This window comes from Tamandua tetradactyla, chromosome 5 (assembly GCF_023851605.1).
Source record: "Tamandua tetradactyla isolate mTamTet1 chromosome 5, mTamTet1.pri, whole genome shotgun sequence".
NCBI classification, from domain to species: Eukaryota; Metazoa; Chordata; class Mammalia; order Pilosa; family Myrmecophagidae; genus Tamandua; species Tamandua tetradactyla.
In genome coordinates, this window is record NC_135331.1 from 101,632,550 (window position 1) to 101,650,961 (window position 18,412).

The 18,412-nt window shown below is 52.0% G+C and overlaps 2 long non-coding RNA genes and 1 other non-coding gene across 4 annotated transcripts; 1 reads left to right on the forward strand and 2 right to left on the reverse strand.

Moving 5' to 3' along the window:
* The first annotated feature begins 594 nt into the window (after positions 1 to 594).
* On the forward strand, positions 595 to 18,011 carry LOC143682655 (uncharacterized). Of its 2 annotated transcripts, XR_013175214.1 has the most exons (6): positions 595 to 688; positions 874 to 923; positions 2,897 to 2,969; positions 3,330 to 3,380; positions 15,810 to 15,860; positions 18,000 to 18,011. It is a non-coding gene; the product is annotated as an uncharacterized LOC143682655 (long non-coding RNA). The 2 variants fall into 2 exon arrangements; XR_013175213.1 differs by lacking the exons at positions 15,810 to 15,860; positions 18,000 to 18,011 and adding an exon at positions 3,466 to 3,660.
* LOC143682654 (uncharacterized) lies at positions 9,811 to 11,060 on the reverse strand. The gene is made up of 3 exons (XR_013175212.1): positions 10,785 to 11,060; positions 10,215 to 10,378; positions 9,811 to 10,098 (listed from the first exon to the last, which is right to left on the reverse strand). It is a non-coding gene; the product is annotated as an uncharacterized LOC143682654 (long non-coding RNA).
* Positions 14,725 to 14,908, reverse strand: LOC143685478 (U2 spliceosomal RNA). The gene has a single exon (XR_013176703.1). It is a non-coding gene; the product is annotated as a U2 spliceosomal RNA (small nuclear RNA).
* Positions 18,012 to 18,412: the final 401 nt, after the last annotated feature.

Genomic DNA, 18,412 nt, shown 5'->3' on the forward strand with positions numbered 1-18,412 from the left:
GGCTGTCTCTGGTTGGGCCTGTGTGGGCACGGGCATGTGTATATGAGGGTGTGTACGTGTGCTCCCGTGTCCAAGGCTGGATGAGAAGAGGGCAAGGCAGAATGGTGGCAGTTAGGCCTGGCTGTGGTCGAAGACGTGCGTGGTGGGGCCAGCCTGGGCAGGCACAGGGAATTGGTGCCTTGCCTCATGGATCCGGAGGGCTTGCTGGTGGAGGCTGGTTCTGAGAAGCAAGGAAGAGGGTATTTGCTGAGCTAGAGGACAGACTGAGGGCTGAAACACTTCTTCCCGGCAGGCAACACCAGTTCCCAGGACCTCAGGCAGCGTCCGTTCTGAGGTCCTTTTCCAGGAACGGTTCCTAGAAGGCCCCTCCACCCAAGCTCCTGTCCCTTGCTCCCCGTTTGCCTGGGCGGGGAGGTGCCAGCTGACTCATCTGCTCCTGGAACTGGAAGCTATCACTCACCTCACCTCACCTCCGGAGTCACCTGTTGTGCAAGCCCGGTGGTAGAGGAGGGGCAGGTAGCCAGTCCCTCCCAGGCCCCCCCTTCCCCGGCCACACGGGCCAATCCGGAGCAGCATCCAGTCACACCCCCGAGGCCCAACCATGCCTCTCACCTGAGTCCTGTGTCTGGGCTGGGGCTGGGATCCTGGGATCCCAGGAAATAAAGATAGAGGGTGAGCGTGCTGTCAGGTAAGGCCCAAGGTGGGGGCTACTTATCTCCTCAGGGCAGTTCTTTGAGGCCAACCCAAAGTAGGAGGATATTGGGAGGGTCTTCCCAATAGGCATGTCAGCTCAGGGCCTGCTCTTAGCTGGGTTGTTGCATTTAAACCTCACCACCAGTTTTAAATGGTGTTCTCCTCATCTCCATTCTACAGATAGGTCTACTGAGGCACTGAGGCCTTAAGTGATCTGCCAGATTTCCCAGGTTTGTTTACATTTGTTGGAATTTTAAAATTCTCTGGTTATCCACATCCTCCCCTCCTCCCCCACAAACTCAAGCCACAGCTCTCCCACCATGCCTCTCCCCCCACCCCCCGCAGCCCAATACACCCTCCAAATGCTGACTCCCCCACCTTTCCCCAGGAAGAGCCCTGAGCCCATGGCCAGGAGAGGGGGAACATGGGTGTTGGGGTGGTCTCTTCTCACATCCCACCCTTCTGTGTTCCTCTATGGTGTTGTGGTTTGGGTTCTGGTGCTGTCAGCTTATTGTCTCCATATAGCATACGTCCATGGGTCTGTGCGTGCACGGGTGGGGGAGGGGACACGAGGGTGCAACTCTGGGTGGGTTTGCCCACCGGGGACATGGCAGGGGATAGCTGCGGGAGGGGGGGGGGGCGCACGCTGCACAGATTGCATGTGTGTGTGCTCGGGCACAGGTGGTGAGCCTGCACGGGCATGTCTGTAGAGTGATGCCCCATTTCCCCCCCGCCCATTCCCAGATAACTGCCACCGTCCTCAGTTCACCAACTCCCAGGCCCCAGGTGAGAGCCTGGGGAAAACCGCCTGGGACTGGGGACAGAGACACCTGAGCCACGTCTCAAGCCCCGCCTGGGCCGCCCCGCTCCCGGGAGCCAGCCTCACTCCACCCGGCCAGCGGGAGTGGCGGCCTCCTCCAATGGGAGGGGGTGACCCAGGGGAAGGAGGCAGCCGCGCGGCCTCTCCTGCCCCCAGGAGCGCAGGGAGGCTCATTACCCCAGTGCTCACGAGGCGGGGAAGGGGGGGGGGGGGGCTGCGCCAGGGCTTGGCACTGACTACAAAGGGCGGGGGGCATCCCCAGCACTCCCGCCAGCAGCTGGCCGGGGAGGGGCTGTGACGTCCGGGTGGCCTCATGCGGGCTGGGAGGAAGCAGCTAATTGCCGACCTGATGACTGGGCGGCCTGCGGGGTGGGGTGATGATGTGACTCGCAGAAGCGGGCGCCCCGGCTCAAGGAGGGGGCCCTGCGGGGATGGGGTGGGCCCGGCCGGGCTCTGCGGATGGTGAGGCTGAGGTGGCTGTGGCAAAAGAGAAGGGAGCTCTCCACTGGGGGTGGGGGGTGTGTGTGGAGACTGACCGTGGGAAAGGGCTTCCCCGGGGCTTCCCTCGGCTCAGAGGGAAAGTTCAGAGGCCCCGAGGGGATGAGGGGATTGGAAAGGGGTGCGGGGCGGGGAGATGGTGGCAGAGGCTTCTTCTTGCTTCCCCTCCACCTCCACCCCCCACCCTGCCCTGTCACCCTGCCCCTTCTTAGCCCTCTCTGGCCCTATGGCTGAGGTTGGTGAGGAAGAAGGGAGTGGGTGGGGGTTCCTTTTCACCAGAAGACCCCCAGGCACTAGCAGCCTGTTTGGCCCTGCCCACCCTGTGGAAAGGCAGAGCATCCCGAAGGGTAAGACCTCAGTGTCTTCAAGGACAGGAAGAGAGGGCGCTTCAGGCAGCGAGACGAGCACACGCAAAGCTGGCCGGGCAGCGTGGGGTTAGCGAGGCAGGCAGAGCAACGGGACCCGGCTGCCATGGGTTTGGGTAGAGAGGAGGTGGGCTCAGTCATTCTGCACCAAAGATCACACCATCCCTTCTTGGGAGAAACTGTGGGCCTCCACTGCCCAACAAGAATCAAGATGGGGGCCCCAACCCCCCAAACTCTAGGTGGTTCAACCCCAGAGAACCGCAAACCACAGTGCTGAGTCCCAACAGCCAGGACCCTCCCACCTGTGGGGCAGGTCTCGGCGCAGGACGCTACACTAATCTCTGTGCGGGGCCTCTACCAGCCTGGGGGAGGAAGGGGGACACAGACTTGTCCTCTGGGAGGCACAGTTTGGTGGGAGAGACACCATCCCTGCTTCAGGAACTCCCAGTCTGATGAAGGTGACACAGACACTGATCTCGGAGCCCTAGGCTGACTGGTGAAATTCAGCCCCTGTCCTTAGCAGGCTGCCAGTCTGATGGACGAGACAACGCCCTGCGAGACAGCGCCCTGCCATCAGAGCTCCGTTCTGAAGGGTATGGCTTCAAGAAACCAACCAGCTTCAGGAAATTCCCAGTCTGAGAAGGCACAGCTCCCACCCTCACAGATCCCCTATATGGGGGAACCACATTTTGGCCTTTTGGAACCCCCAATCTGTTGCAGAACACATTAGACATCGTGGTACCTCTGGGGCAGTCAAAAAAAGGAAAAAAAAAAATACAGGATGCCCAGTTAAATCTGAATTTCAGATTAACAACTAATAATATTTTAGTATAAGTGTGTCCCATTCGCAATTTTGGGACATACTTATTCTAAAAAAAAAAAAAATCGTTTATCCGAAATTCATATTTAACTGGATGTTCTTTATCTTTATTTGCCACATCTGGCAACCCTAGGTGCCTCCAGTCTGAGGGAGCCGGGAGGAGCCCCCAGACACGGATATGCAGGTAAACATCTCAGCGTGCTCAAGAGAGCAGGGGTGGGGAGTTAGTCCTGGGGTGCCGGCTCGAAGCAGTTTAAAATTCCTTCCAGGCCAGATCCTTAATCCCTTCGCGCACAATGGCCGCCTTCTCCCCCGCCGTCCGCGCCCACGCCCTCCCCCGCGGGGCCGTGGCAGTGCCACCGCGGGTCTCTCTAAGCCCCTTTGAAGCCGCCAGAGCCCCGCGCCGCGGGAGGCCCCGCCGCTATGCCAGCTATGCCAGCAATGTCCCCGCCGCCGCCAGTCACCACCGCTCCCCCTTTAATGCTAGCTAATCTGGCTAATAAATAAACTCCTCTCCCACCCTCAGCTCCCGGCTGGCTCCTCCCAGGTCCCCAGAATTGATTTCAGGTCTCAGTTGGAACAAGCGCCCTAACCCCATCCACAACTCCCTTCTGATGCCTCTGTCATTCTTGTCGCTGACCTAGGTTTGTGGCTCGTCTCGGTTTCTTGGGTACATTTGGGATTTGGGAGGTCTCGGCCTGGCCCATTGCACGTGCATCTCTCAATTTCAGTTCACCTGCGCGCAGGGGGCAGGGCCACGTGGCTAGGTTTTAGGGCACTGGACTGTATTCCCAGGAGGATCCGCGGGGTCGGAGGTGCGCCCCCTAGAGGAGAGATGAGGCACAAGCCACGCCCTATCCTTGACACGCCCCCCTACGCCCCGCCCTCCGCTGTGCAGAGTGTAAGGGCGCACAACGAGGAGCACGGGTGGGGAATTCCTCGCTAGGGGAAGGCATCCGCGCCTTCCGTGGGAGTGCTGGGGAGGAGAGGCGGTGCAATCTCTTCTCCGCGGCCTCTGCCGCCCCCTACGTCCCCACCCGGGCTTCCGAGAGTCTGACTCACGGTCGAGCCGGCATTGCTTCCACCTCCTACAACACACCCGGAGCGCGCGGTGAAATTACAGGATTGCAGCGGCACGGCTAATGCGTTCTAATTACACACCGCTGCTGTCAGCCGGCGCACTCGGCGGCGCGGGGCCAACTCGCCGTAATTAGGCCGCCCCTCCCGGGTCCGGGAACCCGTCCCCAGTCCGGAGGAGAGCGGGCACCGGCTCTGCCACCCACTCCTGCCGGCCCCCGAGACTGCCCCGCAGTCCCAGGAGAGAGCTATGAGGTCCCAGCTGCGAGGATAGCTGCGGGACTTGGGGAGAGGAGTTCCGGGATCTGAACGTGGAGAAACTGCCCGCCCCCCTCCTCTGTTAAGTCTGCAGCCCTCAAAGGTCTCTGCTGGAAGCGACTAGCGGGACAGTGGTCTGAGACCCATTTTGTTGACAGGCACACTGAGGCCTATTGGAAAGGTAACTGTGGGAAGGACAATGGTATCCCCGTTTTGCACACAGGACACAAAAAAGCAAAGGCTTTCAGGGAAGGCCACCTAGCCAAAACCCCCAGGTCAGTTCACTGCTCATTGCACAGTGACTTTATGGCAGAGCCCCAGTACCAGAGGAAACCGTCATAGGCTCCTTCCCCAGGCAGGGAAATTACCTTCCTGCAAAGAAAGGTGATATCCCCCTTCACAGCCCTGGAACCCCTGCCAACTGACAAGCTGTGGCCTGCTGGTCACAAGAAAGCTGGTGAGGAGTGGGGTGGTCCAGGTTTCCCATCTCAGGAAGGGAGGGAGGAGGCCTGAAGACCCAGAAGCCAGGCCCAGAGGCCAGGCCTAAGGGGGCAACTTGGCTGTTGGCTTCATCAGGCAAACCAGGCTAAGATTTCTCCTCTTTCAGGAATTCTTTCCTGGTTCCCACGGCGTCCAGAAAAACTCCATCACAAGGAGCTCCCTGAAGGCAGGACCTGTGTCTCCCCCTTCGAACTGGGGCTGCCTAAGGGCAGGGCTGTGTCACCCCGCTCAGGTGGGGCCTTTGCACCCCACCCCCTCCTCCTGCTCCCTGTGAGGCATTCCTCCCAGGACAACACTTGTCACGCTTTGATGAATGAAACCTACTAAGAATAACTCAGTCCTTGTAGTCGCTAAAGGACAAGGGGGGCAGGGGGTGATGCTGGTAACTGTGGAGGGCCTCCGGGTGGACGGATACAATTCATTCATTCAAGAGCATTTTAATGGGGGCCCAGCTGGGCATGAGGAGGGGAGGCACAGTGCACGCCACAGAGTCCCCTATGTGCCATTTCTGCTGTTGCCGAACAGGGCTGAGACAGAAACCCTGTCCCCACCTCAGAAGTCGCTACCTCAGGACCACCCAGCCCCTCCATGCCTCCTCCACCTAGTAGAGGGTGGGGTGGCTTTGAAGTTAAGCACTTGGGGTGGGGACTGCTTCCAGTGGGGTCAGGGCTGGGGGGAGCCATGTGCTTTGTGGGGTGGCCCTCCTGTCCTGCTGTGGGGAACTGTCAGAGCGATCACAGGAAAAGGTAGAAACTGGGGACTGGAGCAGGCAGAGCCTTTGTTGGGGGAGGGGTGTGAGTGCCCCAGAAGATGACTCCTGTGTCCCCCACCCCCCACGCCCCACCACTTCACTTTTCCTCTTTCACTCTACTTCTACTCATTTCATAACCTTAAGTCTCCAATTAAGAACTGAGTGACCTTTCCCTATGGAGCTATCTCCAGGGAACTTCAGAGTGGGGCCTGGCGGGGGGAGGCTATGACCTTAACCTGCTTCTCTGGACAGGGCCTTCCTGGCACTTGGCCCCCACCTGCCATCTCCTGAGAGGGACGTTCTGGTCTGGTCTTGGAAAAACATCAGCCTGGGTGCCAGGAGGCCTGGTAGGGTACCAGCTCTGCCATTGACCCCACTGTGACCTTGAGAAGCAAAAGCTGAGGTCTCTCTGGGCCTCAGTTTCCCCATATGTAAAATGAAGAATTTTGTCTAGGTTTTGTGATGAGCAAAGCTTTCTTGTTTTTAAGTAATGAATCCTTTTGTTTAAATAACTTATGTGCGGCTTCTACTGGAAACACAAATGTTGGGGTTCTCTGGCCAAAATAGGGGTAGAACTCAGAACCCCAGTTTAATCCATCACACGCGTATGCACACCAGCCCTCAAGGGCCCTTGAGGCATGCAGGACATGCTTCACAAACTCTAATCCCTGAAATTCTTGCCTGCAAAGGTAGGGCTGGGAGCTCTAGAGAGGGGTGCTAGCAGCTCAAAGGATGAGGCAGTGATTGCAGAACTCCCTGGATCTAGGTAGAACTTGAGCTCGGAAGGTGTCGGGGGTGGGGGTGGGGGTCCTCTCAACACTGACTTACCCAGCCTGAGGTCAGGCAGGGGCCTGGATACAAAGCTGCGAACTGCCCTCCCCACCCACCCCAGCCAGAAGTCCAGTAGCCCTACAAGCGGAGCCTGAGGATGTCCCTCCTCAGTGGGGAGGGGGAGCAAGTGTGGGTGGGAGCCACCCTTTTCTCTGGAATCCCCCTTACTATGTCCAGCCCAAGGGCCATAGAGGCAGTGGGTGATGGGGGTGCTGGCAGGGGCCAAGGCAGCGGCTGATGGAGGGCTGGTGGGTAGCAGCTGGGCACCGGGAACCCTGAGGATACAGCATAGGTAGGAAAGATTGGGAACCTCACAGCACCTCTAAATCTGAAGTGTGACAATCTGGTGTCAAAGGGAAAGCAGGCGGGTGGGGGCCCAGTCCTGCACTGGTAACAGGAAGATAAGAGTGAGGAGAGGCGCAGGTGAGGTGCAATGAAGAAAACTGGCACTAATAAGAAACAGGCCTGGGCCTGGGCTCCCCAGCTTAGGGCAGCGGAGCGGGTCCCTCCTAAGTAGGGACTCCACAGAAGAGCCCCAGGCTAGTCCGCGCTCAGCCCCTCCTTGCTGGCAAATGGGCTGCAACTCAGGTGTGCTGAGAAAGGCTTGTGTCCTACCCAGATCCTAGGGCCACCTGGGAAAGGAAGGGCTGCCTCCCGCTCCTCCCCGCCCCCCCGCAGGTGACCTGTGTCTGCCTGGCTCTGGAGAGGCCTCGGCTTCTGAACCCCCTCAGGGGCTGTGTTGAGGGAGCAGCAGAAGTCTCCCCCAGCCCCACTTCCCTGGGATGTGTGATAAGGGAGGGGGAGAGATGCCTCCCCATCCTCTATCCCAAACACACACAGAGAGTGGCATTTGTCCCCAGGGAGACGTCACAGCCTTGTCCCTGGAAACCCCTAGACCACCAGGGCCCAGCAGGGCTCTGGGCACACTGGGGCTGCAGCCAAGGTAGAGGCAGCCGAGCCTTTGCTTCATGGGCCTCACGTCTAGGGTGGTGGAGACAGAGGGTCCGCAAGAAAGACAAAAAAGAGAGTTCAGGTCATGATAAGGCAAGTCCTGGAGTGGAGAGTGGTGGTGGTGGTGGGGAGGGGGCTATTTTAGAGAGGGGTGGTCAAAGCATTTCTCTGTGAAGGGTGATATTTAAGCAGAGACCTGAGCAACAAAAATCTAGCAGTGCTTTAAGGCCGAAAGGACTCCAAAAGGGAACAGCATTTTTAAACAGAAAACAACATGTACAGGTTCATTTTCCGGTGCCTACCCATGAAAAAAACAAAAACAAACAAACAAAAAACTATGTACCCCATAAACATTAAAAGGCAGGAAAATCAGAGCTATGTTTCTGAAGCATCGACTATTTGTCCAGCACAGTGATAGGAAATTCACATACATTATCTCCCATGGCCCTCCTTGGAGCCTTGTGTGTCAAATAGTATTATTTTCATGTTACAGATAAAAACCATGAGACCCAGAGAGGTTATTGTTTCATTCATTTAATAACATTTGCTGAATCAGCCTCTGAAAACATCACAATAAACTACAATGGGCTTTGCCCTCTTAGGGCCTACAGAATGGGAGCACAGAGGAGGGTCAGGGAGGGCTTCCTGGAGGAGTTGACATCTACACTGAGGCGGAAGGGACCTGGAAGGGTGGGATGGAGATGGAGCAGCCCATGCAGAAGGATACCTCAGAACAGTGCTCAGTGCAGGGAAGTCATACAGAATGGCCGAGCCCGGGTTAGAGGGCACTGCCCGGGGTGGGGCCTGACATGCCGCAGCAAAGAGTCTGGACTTCCCTCATGGAGGACAGTGCCATGGAAGGGTTAAAAGCAGAGCGATAACAGCTGTCCTTTTTGAGGGCTTCCTGCAGGGGCTTTGGCAAGAAGGGAAGACTGGAGAAGATGGCCTCTTGGCAGGGAGACTGTTTGGCAGAAATAAAAGTCTGGGGAGGGGTCCTGATCAGCTGCCACTTCTGCTGGATCAGGTCCCTGAGGGGTCTGGGGTGGAAACTGAAGTCCTTGCAGGTGGGCAGGTGGAGCCACCTGCGGCAGCAGCAGCCTGTATGCATGAGCCTACTGGTGTGGCTGTTAGACAGGTAGGACAACAGGCTTAGGCTCTGGTGACCTGCCCACCCTATGGAACAGCAAAAGACAGTTCAAGTTCAAGACCTCAGGGGACCGTTCCTATGAGCTCAGTGTACAACCAGACATGCGTGCACCACACTGCCACAGGCACACGCAACTGGCCCCACTCCTCCCTCTCTATTGATGAGAAGCTGAGGAGGGGCACAGGGTAGGGAGCCAGAGATCAAAGGCAATGCAATGCCAGCACAGCTTAGGCCCCAAGCCCTGGCCACCTCTTTCTGGTGCCCCAGGGCAGATGCTTCTCCGGAACCAGCGCTCAGGTGCTCAGGAACCCCGGGTTTCCCCCCACCCTCACGTGCTTGAGATGTTATCTGCCAGCCCCTTTCCAGGACATGTGGACAGGATTTGCAGATGTCTTGCTGGTCACATTCGCAGGACTGCAGCCCTGGGCATTGGAGCAGCAGCAGAACTCAGACTCCGAGCAGACCCTGGTGGGTCTGAGCTAACAGACCATACCAGAGAGATGAGCATCCAGAGGGGCCAAATGCAGGACTTGAGCTCAAGGTCAAACACTCACAGCCCAGACGTAAGATAGGGGAAACCATCTGTAAGAACGGTCACATGCACATTCCAGGGGAGGGGGCTTGTCTGTCAGGGAGCAACAAGTGTGCAAACTTGGGCTGCACCATGGGGAGGGCAATGTCCACACATAGAGAAAGGCAGCCCCGTTGGGCTCCGAGCTGGCTGGGCCCTCCGGGAGCAGAGGGGTTGGGGGCAGGCGCAGGGTCTCCCACTCAGAGGGACAATTCCAGAGAGGGTGACAGGATGGGGAAAAGTCAGAAGCACCATTTTAGGAGGAACTGCTACGGGGATGTTTAGCCCTAAGAAAGAAAGATAGAGGCCCTGAAGATTCCGCACCCTCCAGCCACAGGCTTGGTAGTGCCACATCCTCCACCTGGCAACTTCCCCCCTCCCCTGGCTAAAGCATCGCTTCCTTGGAGAAGCTTGTTTTTCTTTTGTTAAACCTCTCCATGGATCCTGTTCCATATTTATAGGCTCTGCCTAATACCAGGTCCTGCTTTGGGATAGCACTTGCCAGGTGATTGATTCGTGGTGCCTTCCTAACTAGACTGTGAGCCCTGGGAGCTCAGGGGCTGTATTTTCTTGCCTGGTGCCTGGCATGTAATAGGTCAATAAATGTCTTTGGAAGGAGCCGAAGGGGTGGGAGGGAGTCGAGCATGCCTTCGCTCTCCGAGGCACCAGCAGAAGGTGAACTTAAGAAGTCGGGTTTCAAATCATCAACAGTCAGAATTTTTAAAAGTCAGTCAACCCATGTTATCGGGTTACTCAGGACTGAGCTTCTCAGGGATGAGTTTCAGGACAACCAAGAGGAGCACTTCTCAGGGATGCTGCAGGTTGAATGAAGGAACAAATGAGGAATGAATGAATGGGTGGATGGATGAAAAATTACTGATAATTGCTACAGAGAATGTTGTACACTGGCCGAAGGTTGGAAATATCTGACCTTTGTCTCCTAACTGCGTCTGTGACACAGGCGCCATGCCAGCCCCCCGTCTTCGAGGACCCACGGTGTAGTGAAGGATGCCCTTGCACATGCAAGTACGCAGAAATGCACCCTGCCCATCAGGCCAGCAACACCAGGTGTGTCAAGCTGCATGATGTTCACAGCTGGGCAAGGAGAGAGTTGTCTCAGGAGAAGCTCAGTCCTGACTCCCCTCCCCACAAATTCCCAGATTTCCAGAGGAAGTCACATTCCCGAACACCCCCCCCCACACACACACCCCTTTTGGCTCTTTTCCCAGAGGGTGACCCCCTGGCATGAGGACTGCTCAAGTTCTGAGGTCAGTGCCCTCTGGCAAGGTCGAGGGCGGGGTTGGGAAAGATGGACTTGGCACCTGATCCCACCTGGCTCTACCCCTGGGGTTGGTGGCTTCATAGCCCCTGCTCTGAGCACAGGCAGGTACTCTGACTCTGAGCTCCTCCTGGCAGGTTCAGAAGCCTGAGACTTACATCCAGCCTCATGCCTGTGAGGCCCTGGGCCCCCACCCACCCCACCCCCGACACACATACTCACAACTTCCCTGAGAGCAGGGGCCAAGCCTTGCCTGTCTCTGTACCTTGCTCCTGGCACAGAGTAGGCACTCAGTGAATATAAATTGAACAGCACACAGTGTCACCACTGGCAGAATTGAAGACAGAAGGGAGTATTCTGCTCAGGGGGCAGAGATGCCATGTCCTCATAGGCTGGCAGTGCAGTAGCATCTAGGCATGGCCTGGGAAGAGCATGCAGGCTCCTTGTGGGACCCAGGATTGGAACTGGGATGGGCTTGTCGTCTGTCCCTGCTCAGGGCTTGCCCTGTCTCCAGCAGCCTCACTGTGGCCAATGACCCGTCAGTGACTCAGAGACCAGCTGTGGGCAAGGAAGGGAGAAAGTGGCCCCCAGCTGAGCTCATGCGCTTGCAATTAGCCCTCAACGCCCCCTCACCTCGGGAGAGCCTCCCAGCTTCCACGCACGCACGTCCCAGGCTGCCCTTTCCCAACCGCAACGCGACTCTTGCTGCTTATTTTAGCCTGACGAATCCTTTTGAAATGTCAGAGCTAGAACCGAACTAGGGATCATGCAGTTCAACCCTTTCATTTGACTGAGGAGGAAATGGGGATTCAGAGAGGGTAAGTGATGTGTTTAAGATCACACAGCTAATTGGTGGTGTGGTCAGAAATCATAGACCTCAGACTTCTAAATCCAGCTGTCCTTAAGCCAAGGGGGGCAATCCGCTTCAGGGAGCCCCTCACTAGGCTGCTGTGCTCTGCAACCAGGGTACCTGGATTTGAATTCTGGTTTGCCACTTATCAGCTGTGAGACTAAGCAAGTTACTCAGCCTCTCTGTGCCTCTGTTTTCTCATCTGTAAAATGGGGCTAGCAACCGACTTCACAGGCTGATGCGAGGGTTCAATGAATTAGTATATCTGAATTGCTTAGAGCAGTGTCAGGCACATAATAAGTACTGAGAACGTGCCAGCTGACATTCTCATGGGTTCTAAGTGGAGTTGCCAAGACTTGGTCCTTAGTGTAGAAAGTTTAAAAATCAGTTTTATCAGTTTGTCCGAGGGCAAGCAGATTCTGGGAGACTGGCCATATAACCAAACTTCTAGAAACTGATGTATGGCGTTAACATAAGGACAGATGTTGCTGTCAGAAGGACCAGAGTGGGCACAGAGGCTGCCGTCCCCTCTGGCAGCCACCACTGAGATCCAAAGGTTTGCAGAAAATCATAGCAACAGCCGTTTGAGATTCTCAGTGCTATTCAAGCCAGGCAAGCCTGAAGAAATGCCCTTCTGAACTTAAGAACTGGACGCCTATTGGTTCATATGCAAGATGGGAGAAATCATAGCTTCTAATTTATGGGGTGGCTGTGTGCATTAGATCAGGTGATAACGTACCTGGCACATTCCCTTCCAGCCCTCCCCCCCCCACACACCTCTACCCTGCTTCCCCCCCGTCCTTTGTTGAAGGTTCTCAACTCAAAGAAGCCTCCCCCGGACCCAGCTGAATAAGCACTGACAAAGTCTTCCACTTTCAAGTTCCTCCTTTATCAGTCACCAAAGCTCTGGCACCTCAGCCCGGATGAGCTGTAGTCCCAGAACACATACAAGATTGGAACGGTCTCATTCCAACCTCAGAGATTCTTGACGAATGGATAACTCAGTGAATCAATGAATGAAATGATTCCCAGAACATCCCCCTGAAAATTCACCCTGACTTCTCAACGTTGGGCAACACTCACTTTGCCCAGGGTCACAACCACAAACCATCTCCGAGGATTGGCTGCTCTGCAGTTATCTCATTCACTCCTTCCATCTCTCCCCACTCTCCATTAGGAGAATCTTCCTCTGCCTCTACCATCCAGGCTAGACAACCAGGTGTGTCGGTAGCCTCCCCCAGCAGGAGTTCTGTCACAATCATTCTCCTGGCCTTAATCACCACCCACAGGCCTGTTGGTCAGTCCCGAGTCTTTTCCTGGTCCCCAAACACAGCTGGCCCCCACCTACCCCTCTGAAGGCTCACAAGCTGGACGCGACCTAGGCATTGTTTTCAGCTTGGTTCCAGATCTTCCCGTCATTGACCCACTGCCCAGGCTACTGCATGGTTCTGGGCTACCAATGGTCCTATCTTAGAGGATTCTAAGAATATCTGAGCTAGTCGATCCTAAGGAATCACCCACTCTGCTGGAGATGCTCCCAAGAGTTTGAAAATGTGTTGCAGTCTTTTTAATTGTAACTAAATTAAAATTGTGATTAGGGGTGCTGTGACATTGAGTATGGGGTCAAAGACACTAAATGTCATCCATGCCCAAGGCAGATTGCACACCGAAGAATTGCACCCTTACCTCACTTTGAGAAACACTGATTCTAGTCCCAAGTACTTATTGTGCATTTTTCAGAAACAGAAACTCAGTCAAGGAGGGTAAGGGACTGGACCAAGGTTGCTCTGTAAATTTGTCTTGATAAGCAATCCAATGAGGGGGCTCTAGGAGTTCCGGTTCTTGAGGATTTCAGTGGCATCTGTTCTCAAAATCCACCAGCAGTTACTAAGTTTGAGGCACTACAGGAGAAGCAAAGACTAACATGAGACACTGGGAAACTTCACACAGGTTTCCTTTGGGCTAAGCCTTGAAGGATGATGAGAAGACTTGTGATGCCTGGATGTGGAGGAGGCCACGGCAGGCTAGGGTAAGGCATAAGGACTGGTGCCCAGGAGTGAAGGTGTCTGAGAAATGAAGACAGGCTTTGGAAAGAAGAGCAGTGGAGGACATGGGGGGTGGCTGAGAGGTAAATTGAAGACAGATTGCAGAAAGCATTGCACGTCAAGCTGAGTATTGGGCAATGGGAAGCCACTGAAGATATCAGAGGAGAAGGTAGTAGAAGGTATGCAATGATGAGTTTATGCTTAGTAGGAATTACTCAGGCTGCCAGTGGTGAAGCAATGGAAGGGAGATCATAGGGGAAGGAAACCACTGTCAAAACGGTCCAGATGAAGATACATGTGAGGTCTCAGAGGAGGACAGGGTCAAGAGGATGGGGAATGGGGACCATCTGAGCCAAGAGACATCACAGGGATCGGCTATGTCCTTATCAATGGAAGGGGCATTGCCTTGGTATGAGTTTCCTTGGAAGCAGACCCTAAGATAAGGATTTGAATGTAGTTTATTTGGAAGGTGAATCTCAAGGAACATCAGTAGGGGAGTGGGTATGTCAAGCAGGAGAGGTAAGGCAACCAATAAAGGACATTCTATCAAGCCAGTTACCACTGTGACCAGCTGGAAATCAATCTTGCTAGAGATCTCTGACAGGCAGTTTAGAAACACACCTCTGAGCAATCCCTTGAAGGGTAAGGATGCTGAAGTAGTTGTCCACTGATACCTATCATTTTTGAGGGCTGCTACTGGAAACATTAACTTCCTGGGACTTCTGGCATGCCGCTCAGATGCAGAGTTCAGGTGCTTGCTGTCGGAAACCACCAGGTAGCTGAGTGGGGAAATGGTGAGTGCTTGGAAGATGGGCAAGGCACTGCTAGAATCTGCAAAACAGACGTACTTAAATACAACTGGAGTGAGTTAGCCAAGGTGACTTCCTGTCTAAATATGACTCCATAAGTGAACCAGACTGGATATTTTTGAGAGAGGGTTCTGACAGCTGACATGGCCAGTTCCTGTGACCCCAAGAAATCAGGAAGGTAGAGAAGGAATCTGCAATACAATTATATGGTTCTGTCAATTTTGTTTTATATATTTTGAAGTCAAGTGATTGGGTATATGTGAATGTAGAATTATTATATATTTCTGGTGAATTGAATTGAACTTCATATCATTCTGAAGTATCTCTTTTTATATGTAGTGATTGTTTCCTTTAAATCTATTTAATCTGATACTAATATAGCTACACTACTTTTTTTATTGTGTTGCATTTTGTGTTTGCATTTCTTCTTTTTCTACCCCTTTACTTTTTTTTTTTTTTTTTGGTGAACCATTCCTGGACATACTGCAATATCAGGTCAATGTGTGGATTGGATACAGCAAGCTCCTATCCCATCTCCAAAAATTATTTTAATGTATTGTCCTCAGATAGAGGACATATCAGATATTAAACTGATAAGAACAGATACTACACTTGATCTTAGCCAAAATGTCGGGAAGTGATCCATCCCTTTACTTTTCATTTTTTCTGTATCTCTGTGCTTTAGGTATGTCTTATTGGATTGGATTCACTGGATTTTTGTACTTATTCAGCCTGGGAATCTTTGCCTTTTATTGGGAAAATTTAGTCACTTTACATATAATGAAATTATTTTTACATTTAAGTTTAAATCTTCCGTTTTACTAAGTGCTTTCTATATGTCCTACCTATACTATATTCCCTTTTTCTTTGCCTTCTTTTGGAAATACTTTATTCAATTTCCCCCCAAAACTTGGAAATTATTCACTTGCTTACTTTTTAGTAGCTACTCTGAGATTACAGCATGCATTTTTAACTTATCAACTAATAATATGAATGGATTCTTTGTCTTTTTTCCCAAAAAAATGTATGCAAGGATCTTAGAATATTAATCTCTCCAAACACTTTAATTGTTGTTATAATTCTTTACAGACAATATTGTTCTATTTTTTCCTTATGTTTGCCTTTTTCACTGGTTTTCACTTCTCCCTTCATCTCTGACCTTCCATTTAGGATTGTTTACCTTCTGCCTGAAAATTATCCTATTAATGTGGGTCTTCTCTCAGTTTTGTCTCAAAATGTTTTTATTTAACCTTTACACTTAAATAATTGTTTTTCTGTGTGTTGAATTTTAGGTTAACAGTTATTTTCTTTCAACACTTTAAAGAATTCCATTGCCTTTTGGCTTCCATCATTTCCATTATTTAATCATTTCCATCATTTCCATTATTTAATCATTATTTAATACAGATTACTTTGAACGTAATCTGTATTTATCTCTGACTATTTTTTGAATTTTCTCCATACCTTTTATTTTCAGCTTTTAATTTTATTCTGATGTGCCGAGGTGTGGATTCCATTTATTTATGCTACTTTATGTTGTTAGGGCTTACTGAACACATGGATTGATGTCTTTCATCAGTTTTGGAAAAATCTGGTAAATTATCTCTTCATACAGTGCTTCTACCCATTTCTTAAACCTTCTCTCTGTATCTCTATGTTTTTTAGACTCTCTTCTATATTTTCCATCCTTTCCATGCTTCCTTCTGGATATGTTTTCTGATCTATCTTCTAATTCACTAAATCTTTCTTCAGCTATAAATCTGCTATTAAACCTATCTGTTGAATTTTTAATTTCAGTAGTTATAATTTTCAGATCTATAATTGCCATTTTCATATGGTTTCAATTCTCTGCCCAAATTCTCAATCATGTCTTTTATCTCCTTGAATATAGCAAGATATTTTTTAAAAATATATATCTGATCATTCTAACATCTAGAATCCCCATCATATGTCTTGATTGTATGTTATCTCATTACATGCCTGGTTATTTTTTTTATTGTGCCCTGGACACCATAGTTGCAAAATTGTTTATAGAAATGATTTAAGACCAGAATGACATATTCTTCCAGAGAGAATTTATAAGAGCCTGAAGGCAGAGCAACATTGGATCACTTTAATTCACCTTCAGGAATTGAGATGACTCAAAACTAAGCTGCAGCCCCTGTGAGAATCTGTTTATTTCCAGTTCATCCTACTCCTCAGGTGCAGCCGTTTAGGGACCCAACTGAAAGCAGGGGGTTCACCAAACACCTTTTGGTATGCTTTGTCTCATCTCCCCAGGAGACCTTCAAAAGCCCTTCCTAGTCCTTCCTTCTCTCAGTCCCTCCCTCAGTTCCCAAGAGGAAAGCATTCGCAAATCCAAGCTCACACACACACACACACACACACACACACACACACCCCACCCCTGTCTCTGGTCTCTGTCCTTTACAAATTGTAAATTGTAGCCCAGCAATTCTCCACTATCTTGATAATTGTATTAGTACCCAGATGCCTCAAGCTGTTTGTCGCTGTTGTTTTTCTTCGATTGGGTTTAATTTGATGTTTTTAATATCCAAATTTTCTTGTTGCCCTCAGCAAGAGGGTTGATTCAAATTACTTTCTCCTATTACTGAAAGTAAGCAATGATGCGTAGGAAGTTTCTGAGACATTTGCCACACTGTCAAAGTGGTTTTTAAAACAAGCAGTTCATACAACACAGATGAACATATTATGGATTGTCATAACAGAGTGTATTTTTCTAGTTAGTGAAAAAAAGACTCAAGATTTATATGGTTCATTTGCTTTAATACCAAAGAGGGTTAGCCATGATGGGAGACTTTAAAAGAGCGAAGTGAAATGATGAGCTGGTTTCATGTTTTGAAAAAAATTAGATTCTGTATTCATTTCTAAAAGAATCATGACCCAGGATAATTGACAGGACTGGTGGGTAGGTGGGAAGAGGAGAAGAGCTGTGGGCTTGATTTGGGGTGATGGGGGTGGATAAGGCCAGTGGATCTGGGAGGGATCGGCGGGGACGGTCTGAGTGTTGCATGCAGGAGAGAGTTCATTGGGGAGGTCGCCAGCTGCCAGAAGTGGGGCTCTTGGCCAGATGAGCTGATGGGCCAGAGAAATGGACTTGAGACCTGCTTGGACACAGGCTGGAATTGGAACCAGGGCAGGTAAACTTGCCCTGGCGAACATGTAGAGAGAAAGAGGGATGCTAGGCGAGCGCGGAACTTCGGTGTGCTTGAGGGGCTTGAGATTGGAACCATGAGGGGCGGGAAGAGCGCAGGGCAGTGGGGAAGCTGAACTGGGCACGTCCCGAAGGCCCTGAGAAGAGGCTCTTCGGAAGCCTTGGTGGCCCTGGAACCAATTTCCTCCAAGGGGTTATGGGAGGTGCTTCTGATGATTTGAGAAGGCAGTTCCAGTAGAATGTTGGGAACCCACATACCAAGAGGGGTTAGGGAGCGAGTGGGAGGTCAGGAAGTAGAGGCAGTGAATGCAGACTTCTTTTTTAGAGTGTGTGGGGCTGTGGAGGAAGGGGTTGGGATGGTGATTAAGATGAGAGCTGGTGGGAATGACAGGAGGAAGTTTGTGGGCAGAAGAGAAGAAACCAGAGAAGACAGAGGGACCAAAGAAGCCCCTTCAATCTGGAAGAATTGGTGGAGTCTGAGCCCACCCCGGAAGCAGGGAGGGCTGCAAATCAGAACTCCGAACTCCACCAATAGTTATTATTCTCCCCATTTTGCAGATGGGAAAACCAGGCTCCGAGAGGCTGACGTGCCCAAATGACCACTAAAGAGAGATGGGCTGGATGGGGGCCCAGGTGTGTCGAGGTACAAAGGCCACCCCCTCATCTTCCACCCCCACCCCATCATGGTTTCAGGGCGCTCCATGCCCATGACCACCCTTCGTCACTTCCACACTGTCCCTGTTATCACACCCACCATGGCCTCTGCCACGATGACCACCTCCGTCAGCGTCCGCCCCACCACAATAATTATGCTCACCAGTCCGTGAATTCCTGTGCCCAACACATGCAGTTTCCATCTTTATTCTGAGAACATGCAAACAGTAAGATAAACTGGCAGGAGCGGTCAGGAAATCCATTCCGTCACACAGCCGGTCAGGGGCTGTGGCGGCCCTGTGCTCACACGGCTGCTT